Here is a 10,121-nt window from a genome sequence, read left to right as displayed (position 1 = left end):
ATCTTCAGTTATTTTGTAAACAGCTTTTAGATCATGTAATAGCCAATATAACCCATCAGGTTTTCTGACCGGTAATATGGGGGTGTTGAACTCAGATGGACACTCTTTTAAATACCCTAATTGCAAAAAGTTTTCAACTGTTGGACTAATTCCTTCCATATCTTCTTTTTTCAAGGTGTAATGTTTAATTCTAACTGGTTGTTTTCCTTCCTTCAGTTTAATTACTATAGGAGTTGCATTTTTCACCCTCTCTGGTACATTAGAAGCCCACACTCCAGGGAACACTTGATTTATTATTTCTTCACTAATTTCTCTCTCCATTTGAAAGGCTGTTAACATTAAACCTATTGCCTCTATGTGCTGTTCATCATTTACTTCCAGAATAACCTCCTCATTTTTAAATTTAATGGTTACTTGTCTCCATGTGTCTCAAGGAACTGGGCAGATAAAGAAATTTATGAATGCTCCATTGCTTTCCAAGCCTATACTTCAATGGTTTGCAAAAATGTGCTTTTTCAGGTTGGCCAGTTGATCCTATTACTGTAACATAATCTTTTCCCTACAGGTTCCAGAGTTTTATTCAGACCCTAATATGTTGCCCCCATGTGACCCAGAAATTCCACTTCTTTCCCTTTTTCCCCCAGCTTCAATTTTAAAACCAGTGGATCTCCTGGGGCGAGATCTACTGGTCCTCCTCAGTCTTCTTTCACATGTGCAATCACTTCTCCCTTTTCCTGGTTCTCCCTTTTCCTGAGGGCCACCCCAACTTCATTCTGGGCATTGATTTTTCCAGTGACCATATTTCTTACAGATCACACACTGGTCTCTGCCGAGCCAGGACAGGCCTTGTCTAGGTGGTCCCTGTTTGTGTCTTCCTCTCTCCCTCTCACAACAGCTACAAACTTCCTCATTCCTTCTTTATATCCTTCTTCCCACTTTCTAAAGACTCTCCACACCTCATCCACAGAGTCTCTATGTTCCTCCCACCTCCTCCCACAAAGCTTTTGAAGTTTATGTCTTATGTCACCCGTAGACTGTGCCAGGAATAAATTGACCAGCTGCTGTATCCCTATGTCAGATCCAGGGTCCAGTGATGTGTGGCAGCACATTGCATCCCTTAATTAATCGAGGAATTCCAGTGGTGACTCAGAGGGTCCCTGCTTGATTTCATATAAACTTGACCAATTCATAGTTTTGGGAATGGTTCTTTCCATTCCCTTTGCAATCCACTCCTGATAGCTTTCCAACTTTCTCAATTCTGCTGATCTGTTTGGGTCCCATTGTGGATTTTGGAATGGGATATAATTTTTCACATCTAATTGTTGGGTTTTATAATAATCATTTACCAGATCCCCTGCCATTTTTATATTTAATTGCTTCTCTGTCTCGGTCAGTGCATCCAATAATAACTGCATATTGCTCCAATCTGGATTATGATGTTTTATTATATATCACAGATGTTTAGCCATGTTAACTGGAGCGGTGAAGTCACTTTTAGCAACCTTTTCCCATGCCTTCATGAACATTGTGGAGGAGGGAACTTCAACCAATACCATTCCTCCCTCTGGTCCCACTGCCTCTCACAGAGGTGCCTGTCATATATGCGTCTTTCGTCTAGTCTGGTGTGTGTTCAGAGGGGGTCTGCATCCTCTGAGTCTGCATCCTCATCCTCAGCAATTTCCTGTCTTATGTGTGGAGGTTTGAGCAAATCATCAGCCAGATCTTGTTCCTGGGCCACAGTCTGGTAAACCTTATCCAATTTTGTACATCTTTGCCCTGTACTGCAGGCTGAACAACACTGCTTGAGCTTTCCTCTCTTAGTCTTATTCTCCTTCTATAGGGCCAATACCAGAGGGTCAGATGGAGCCCTGACCCCACAGTTCCTTTGGGGTGATTTTGAAGGGAGGAAACATATCAGCACATGACAATTCTGTCCACTTCCCCTCCCTCCTAAGAAATAGCATGAGCTGTAATAATGTGTTATACCCAAAGTTCCACTGGGTGGCCACTTCTCTCCATCATCTAATTTAGATAAAGGACACCAGTCCTTGCAGAATCTAATAAGGTCTCTCTCGTTTTCTGTCCCCCATGTCCAGCAACATCTTTCCAACGTGCAATAATACAGCATAGCAGACTGGCTTTAGAAATCTCTTACTTTGTCCCATTCCCATTATGTCCTTCTTCTGGTCCTGTCCCATTTCCACCCAAACGTTTCCTCACACATTTTCATTGTTTCGTCTCAATATTCTTCCAGCACACAATCGTAATTTGCGGGCACCCAATGTGACTTTCCACACACAGACTTCAGAAATTTAGGTTTGACCTCAACTTGATTAACATAAATTTTCAATTCTCACTGGGGCATATGCCCTGCTGGTTATTAAAGCAATAATACCAATGTCTTTCACCATCTCTACCTTATAATAAAACCCTTGCCAGATGCCAACCCCCTGATCCTCTGACTGCTCTAAGTCTCCTACAAAGACAAGCTAAAAAAGTTATTCCGATCCCCCCATCTGGAATTCCCAGAGTCCCTACTGCAGATTGCTCCCAGTCCAAAGCTACCAACCTCCCCGCAGAGGTTTTGTATATCCCTCCTAGATAGACCCATTAATTCCTTCTTTCTATCCAATGATTTTCTGCATCAATAAATTCTCAGGGATCAAGTCCAAACCACTCCTGAGGAGAGACTCCTTCAATTTAACTATCCACAATTAAAACCACAGCTAATCACTTTATGTTCAAGCACAACACTCCTCCATCCACACTTGCACTTGTGCCACACTGACCCCCATTGCTTTGCTTTTCTCCAGCTCAATTGCCCGAGGTCAGAAACATGGATAGAGCTGCACACTCATTCTGAGATGATGCTCTGTCTCTGTCCTTTGGGAATTCCAGTTTCAGACCAATTCCAGCCTTGAACCACTTGGTCTCACACAGTTTCTGAAAATTTGGTCTGCAGATTTGCTGAGGTCCCATCCAAGCTCAGCTCCCTGATGGTCCCGGGACGATGCTGCTCCTGGTTTCGGAATGGGCCGGAGAGGATATTTATGGGACAGGAGCCCTCTGGGGGTGTAGGGCACCTGACACTTGCAAGGTGCACAAGCACATGTCATTAGCTGGGGCATTTGAGTACTCTAAGAAATGTTCAAGTTTTCTCACCAGGAGAGAAATTTCCTGGATATGTACTGATGGCAGGAGAAGAAATCCTGCTCTTTCCCTCTACCTGTGTTACCACTATACTGTCTATTATTTCATGTCCATCTTCATTTGGATGTTTCCACCTCTCCTGTTGAAATGGCCATGTCTAAGGATGTCTCTTCACTAAACCAGCTGGTTCTATGGCCTTCCCACTGCTCCCACATATCCTCCAGTTGTTTTCTGATATTTTCACATCAGTCTTAGTTGTGTTTTCATTTGTCATAGAATCACCCTCTTCTAATATCTTTGTCTAAAACTGTTCTTGTATGGAAATCCCTTGAGCATGGTGGACACACCATGATACTGCTTTGACATTGCACAGAGATGAGGGAAGAATTTTGATGTTTATTAAATTATATCATTGTTACATTTCTTATGTTGGCCATGAAGAGAAACCTTTCTGTGCCTCTGAGTCTCAGCAGTTCCTGACCCCCAAAGGACACAAACCTGATGAGTTGTGATGCCCACTGAAGTGGTGGCTCTTGCACCTCCCTCCATAGCCACAGCAGAGCTCACTTGTCCCACAAAGTCCCTGGCAATGCAGGGATGAAGGAAACAGGACAGGCTGTGGGGATCAGGGGCAGGGCATGGTCAGGGATTTAGGGTGGTTGTGAGCCCAGGGCAGGAGCCGGCCCTTGGCCTTGGTGAACCTCATCCAACTTCTGGGCCCATGGCTCCAGCCTGGCCAGATTCCTCTGCAGAGCTTCCTGCCTTGCAGCACAGCCACACTCCCAGCCAGCTTGGGCTCACCTGGACACTGGCTGAGGGTGCCCTCCATGCCCTCGTCCAGATCAGCAAGGAAGAGATTGAACTGCCCTGGCCCCAGTCCTGAGCCCTGGGGACACCCCTGCATGTGGCTCCATTGCCCAGCACTCCTTGGGCTGCACTTCTGTTGGTTATGGAGCTGTGCCTGCCTTTGGTTCTGTTTGCTGACAAGAAATGAACATCCCTCTGTGTCTGGGGCAGCTCCTTCTCCAAGGAAAGCAGGTGGGAGCTGGTGCCAAGGAGCTGAAAGCTGCAGGCACAGCCTGGAGTGGAGGAAGCTCAGATTTCCACAAGGTTGCTCTGAGTGCCAGGGGTTGGGTGAGGGAATGGTGTGGTGGGGGTAGGGACAGAGTGTGATTGATTGTCAGCCATAAAGGGTCTTGATTTTCATATCTATTCAGACTGCATGAGGTGGTGCTGGGGATCAATATCAACTGGAGGTTGCTGAGATCAATCTAAAAACAGGAAAAGTATAAAAGAGGAAAAATATCCTCTTCCTCATTGTTTTTAAATGAAATGTTACAAATTGAGTGAAAGCTTAGACAAATCCTGCCTTATGCTGAGGTTTCTGGCAGTAGCTCTGTTTCAGGATACCTGAACCACAAATTGCCTTTCCTCAGAAGTTCTTTAAAATGGCAAATTATGTCTATTATAAAATGAATTCTTTATTTTTAATGGACTCAAGATTAACAGACCAGAGACTTTAAATGGACTACTTAATGCACAGGATAAACAAAGGAAGTACAGGCAGATACAAAGCCAGTTCACAGTAAAGTTACCTATATTACAGCTAGTGAAGAAATAGCAGAGATCAGGAGTTGATGTAACTTACCCCTGAATTGATGAGGGAGTCACACATGGAGCCCTTTCACTCAGCTTCCAGAAGAGGAACCACAAAGATTCATCCAGACTTGGGAGGGAAGCCCTACCTGTTTCCAGGGACTATGCAGACAAATTCTGCTTGGTGAAATTCTGTGTAGCTTTTACAGTTTGTAAAGTGAAGTGTGTGTCACTCAGAAGTCCAAGGCTTATCTCCTTTTAGTCTACTCTCAAGGCAAGACGTTCATGGTCAACTGGGAATTCTACCTCCCTGGCACAGAGATAACTCAGGACAGGACAGATGTCCAGCCTGGGTTATCTCAGCAATTCCTGAGAGGGGGAAGATGCCCTGAGTTATGGCCCAGCTGATGGACAGAACAGATAAGCTCTGCTGTGCCATAGGAGAAGCCCTGCTGCACGATCCTCATGGAACTAAGGGTCCGTTGTGACACGGCAAGGCCTCAGGGAACCTAGGGAGTCCAAAGGTCTCAAACATTCCTTGCAGGGTTCTGCCTTGGGGAATTGGAACCTCCTTGGTGGCACCTTGGGCTTGGCACACACCTGAGGAATATGTCTGCTTTCAATGGAGAAATTTAGGAGTTCTAGACTGCTTCCTGAAAAGAAAAGGATAAAACAGCCTCTGCCTGTGTGCAGCCAGTTCTCCAAGCAAAGCATGTGCCAGGTGAGTGAGGACAGACAGGATGGGGTTGGGGAATGTGGAGCAAGGTTGTCCACACTGAGTCAGCCCTCACTGCACAGCTTCTCTGAGAAGGTGTATAAAATACACCTGAGCAGGTAATAAAATACACCCTTTAAAATAGGAATGTGTTTTTTAATAGAAGTTTTTTTATTTGTATCTCCATAACTGGAGTTGAAAACCTTCCTGATCAACTGCATCAGACCAGGGGGAAATCAAGGCAGGGCCAGGATTTGTCAGGACTTGCTTCATCTCCATGAGCCCCGTGGTGCTTTTGGTGCTGAGCCCTTGAACCTCTGGGCTCAGGAGAGATTGCACAAACCTTTCCAGGTGTCAAAGCGAGAAGAAAAACCCAAAGTGTCTCAAAGCATTAATGGGTCCCACTGAGGTCCATTCCCAACACAGGATCCTCATGGACTCCTTGGAGGAGAGAATGGAAGGCCATGATGGCACAAAAACATCTCAGTCTCAGAGAAGAATGGAAAAAAAGAAATTATCTTAAAAAACTGAAGTACCATGAAGTATTAATGAACCCCACTGAGTGTTGCTACTGACAAAAGCTCTCAAGAGACTAATTAAAGCAGAGAATTGGAGGCCATGATTGCACAAAGCTCTCAGAGACTCCAAGGCAAAAGCAAAACCCCAAGTCCTCTGAAAAACCTGCAGTCCCTGGGAGCATGAAGGAGCCCCCAGGGCCATTCCTGACCAAGGCTCCCCAGGGACTGGTCCCAGCAGATCCCTGAGGCCACTGGGATGAGGGGGGATGCTGAGGGTAGGACAAGGGCTGACAGTGCCCAGCCTTGCTGGGGCTGTGCCAGGAGGCCCCAGTGGCTCAGGACAAGGTGTCTCCTCACAGCCCTTGGTGGCAGAGACCCTGCTGTGCCCCACGGCACCAAGACTTGGCTTCTCTTTGTCCCCTCCTGTCATCGCTGTGGCCAATTTCCTGCTCTGACTGGAACCTGGGCACACTTTCTCAGTTGTGTCCATCAGTGCAACCCATTAAAAGTAAAAGAAACTTTGCAGTTTGATTCTGATTTTGGGTTCATGAGAGGTTTCTTCAGCTCCCTCTCAGGGACTGATGTTCAGGGCCTCAGCACCAAATCCCAGAGAGGGTTATTAAAGTCCTTGTGCTGTGTCTATGCTGCTGAGATGGGCTGGGATCCTGGCATAGAGGCAGCTCCTGGAAACATTAAAACCTTCAAGAAGACACATTTCTCTTGATGAGCAGCTCTTCTCCCAGCCCAGCACAGAGGCACAGAGAGCTTCAATCAATCAGGGCAGGGAAGATGCTCAGAAGTGCCTGGGGCAGAATCACTCCCAGCCCTGGACACAGGAAGCCTCTGGCTGTAGGACATTGCAGCTGCAGCTCCTGCAGTGATCTCCTAGAGCTGGAATATCCCAATGCCGGCAGACTCTGTGAGTTCAGCTCTGAGTATTTCTGGTGCAGTGGAGCTGAAATGCTCATGAAACTCTGACATGCTGAGGGTTTCTGATATGTCATAGAATAATTTCAAGACAAGGATTTTGATTAAAATGAAGACATTTCCTAAGACTTTGTGTTTGGTTTCCTAGCATAGGAGAATGGCAGGGAGGGAGGAGATAAATATTAACGGTATTATGAATTTTGAAAAGTGCCTGAGATATCTGAAATGTTATTTTTAGTGATCAATAGGTACACAGGAGATTCCTGATGTGCTTTCAGCCACTCTGCCCATGAACAGCATCAGCATCCCCTCTGCTGGACCCATCAGGCTCAGTCTGACCTGTCCTTTCCACTACCTGCAAAGCAGAACCTGCCCCCAGCCAGTGCCCTGCAGACAGGCAGGATTCTGTAGGGCCAAGGAGAGTGCATGGAGATTTGGGGTATGCGGGTGCTGGCAGGGAGAGATCAGGCACAGGGAAACAACTCCAGGAGGAAAACCTCCAGGAAGTGGAGATAAGATCAGGCACTGATAGGAAAGAAAAACCAGAAATGTTGAGGTGGGGAAAGATTAGAGATCTCCATAGGATGACCACCCCACCCACGCAGTGCAGCCCCTCCCTCTGAACAAGCCCCCTCCCTCCTGTCCCCCAGCCAAGCCTCTGCCCTCAGGGCTGGGGGTCCAGGGCATTAAGCCGCTCCTGTGCAGGCAGAGCTGCAGCAGAGCCGTGGGGCAGCTCTGCAGCCCCGGGCCCAGTTCCCTCTCATCACTTTGCCCCACAGAACATGCTCTGTTCTCACCACCAACAGCTGAAATGCTGAGGGTTTCTGACATCTAAAAGAAGTCAGCAAGAAAAATGAACAGTATCTGTAAAAATAATGTAGAACATCTTGTCAGGTGTTACCATACTCATTATTGAACAGAAGGAGTGAAGATGCTGAGGGGCTCCTCTTCATTTGAAGGGATTTCCATGGAAAATGTTGAACAGCAGGATTGGTCTCTGTCCCCTCCCACCTGTGTGGAGTAGATCTGAATTGACATGAGGCCCTGGGATTACTTCCCAGTAATCCCATGGAGACCAGCTGTGGTCTCCACCAGGCATACGTCCAACCTGGGGGCTGATGGAGGGTTTCCTGGAAAAGAAAGAGTTTTCTGTGTGAGAGTGGGACTTGTGGAGGTGTTTTTGGACTAGCAAGGCCAAAGAGAGCTTGCTTTGCAGTATTGGGATAAATTGGGCTATTTCAGTACTAGCAAGGACTTGCTGACCTTGGACTGAGAATTAGGAGATAAACAGGTGGCAAAAATAAAGAAACCAAGCCAGGATGTGCTAATTGCAAGAGCAAGAAAGTAGAACAAAAACATAAAATGCTGTAACCAATTAGTTAGGGTAGTCACGGAGCATGAACAGTTGTTTATAGCCAATAAAATAGTAGTATTAAGCGCGTGAGCACATGCATGTATGTTATAACCTTATAAAAGACAACAGCTTGAATAATAAAGTTGAGCATTCACCATAACTCTATGAGTGTTATGTGTTTGACTCCGTTCGCTCCTCGCAACATCTGGCCCCTGAACAAGGACCTAGCGCGGTTTGACGTGGATCTCACTAGAAATGTATAAGTATTGATGCGAACTCGCTAATCTTGCCACGGCGTGTGGTGAGGCAAAGTGGAAAGAGGAGCGAGGGACTATCCCTAGAGGAGGTAGGAAGAATTGAGCGCTCTCTTCCCAGTCCTAATCAGAGGCAAGCATGAAAGTGAATGTGCTGCCGCAGTGAAGCTACTGCTTACTACACTCGCTAAGCGAGGGGAGTCAGTAGCCGAAAAATCCTCACCAAATTGGTGATGTGGATGTGAGAACGCGGGTTTCTCGCTAGCCTACTGCTTGTGTTTCAAGCAGAGGCTTGGCATGCTCTAGGTGATCACATGCAGGACATGAAGATCACAAGCAAGAATAAAGAAATTAAAGACTTCTGCACTACCTGGCACACGGTCAATAATACCTTAAATGTTGCGAAAGCGGAGGTAAAGATAGCTGCTGGCACTATAGAGGCTGGAGGGAGCGGCAAAACCCCCGTTACCAGTTAAAGGGCTCAGAAATTTTCCCTGAAATGTTCCGTTTTCCCCCATTTTTCCAAATTAAAATCTGGATTTACCCAATTTTTTTTCCATTTTCCCCCCAATTTTTTTCCATTTTCGCCCCAATTTTTTCCCAACTTTTTCCCAATTTTTCCCAATTCTTTTCCCAATTCTTCCCCATTTTTCCCATTTCCCCCATGTTTCCCATTCCCCCATTTTTTTCCATTTGTTTCCCTTTCTTTTCCCATTTTTTCTGTTTTTTCCCCATTTCCCTCCATTTTTCCTATTTTCCCCCATCTTCCCCATTTTTCCCATCTCCCCCCTTCTTTTTCCCCTTTTTCTTCTTTTTTCCTTTTTTCTCATTTCCCCCATTTCCCCCACTTTTTCCATTTCTTCCTTTTCTTCCCTTGTTTCCCTTTTCCCCACATTTCTTCCCTTTTCCCATTTTTTCCCAATTTTATTTTCCCCATTTTTTCCCATTTTCCCCATTTCCCCCCTTTTTTCCCTCTCTTTCCCCATTTTTCCCTGTTTCCCCATTTCCCCATATTTTCCCCACTTTCCCTTTTTCCATTTTCCCCATTTCCCCCGAATTGTTTCAAATTTCCACCCATTTCTCCCTCTTTATACAATTTCTTCCCATTTCCCTCCATTTTTCCCCATTTTTCCATTTTTCCCAATTCCCCCCATTTCCCCCATTTCCCATTTTCCCTTTTCCTCATTTCCCTCCTTTTTCCCCATTTCCCCCCTTTTCCCCCCATTTTCCCCCATTTTCCCCCATTTTTCCCAATTTTTCCCCAATTTTTTACCATTTATTCCCCATTCCCCCCCACTTTTTCCCATTTGTTTCCCTTTCTTTTCCTGTTTTCCCTTTATGCCCATTCCCTATTTTTCACCATTTCCCAATTTTTCCTATTTGTCCCCATTTTCCCACAACAAGAATTAAAAAGCAAAATCCCAGCCCGACCCCTCCCCCCCGCTTCCAGAATCCTGGGAAAACTTGGGAAATACTGGGGGGGGGAGGGGGGGGAGAGAGAGAGAGAGAGAGAGAGAGAGAGAGAGAGAGAGAGATGGGCGGTTGCCACGGCAACCATGGCAGGCGAGAATCGCTGGGGACGCCGCGAGAGCCCAGAGAGCCAAGAG

Source organism: Cinclus cinclus, chromosome 25 (assembly GCF_963662255.1).
Source record: "Cinclus cinclus chromosome 25, bCinCin1.1, whole genome shotgun sequence".
In the NCBI taxonomy this organism is placed as follows: Eukaryota; Metazoa; Chordata; class Aves; order Passeriformes; family Cinclidae; genus Cinclus; species Cinclus cinclus.
Note: the sequence above shows the minus strand (reverse complement) of the source record.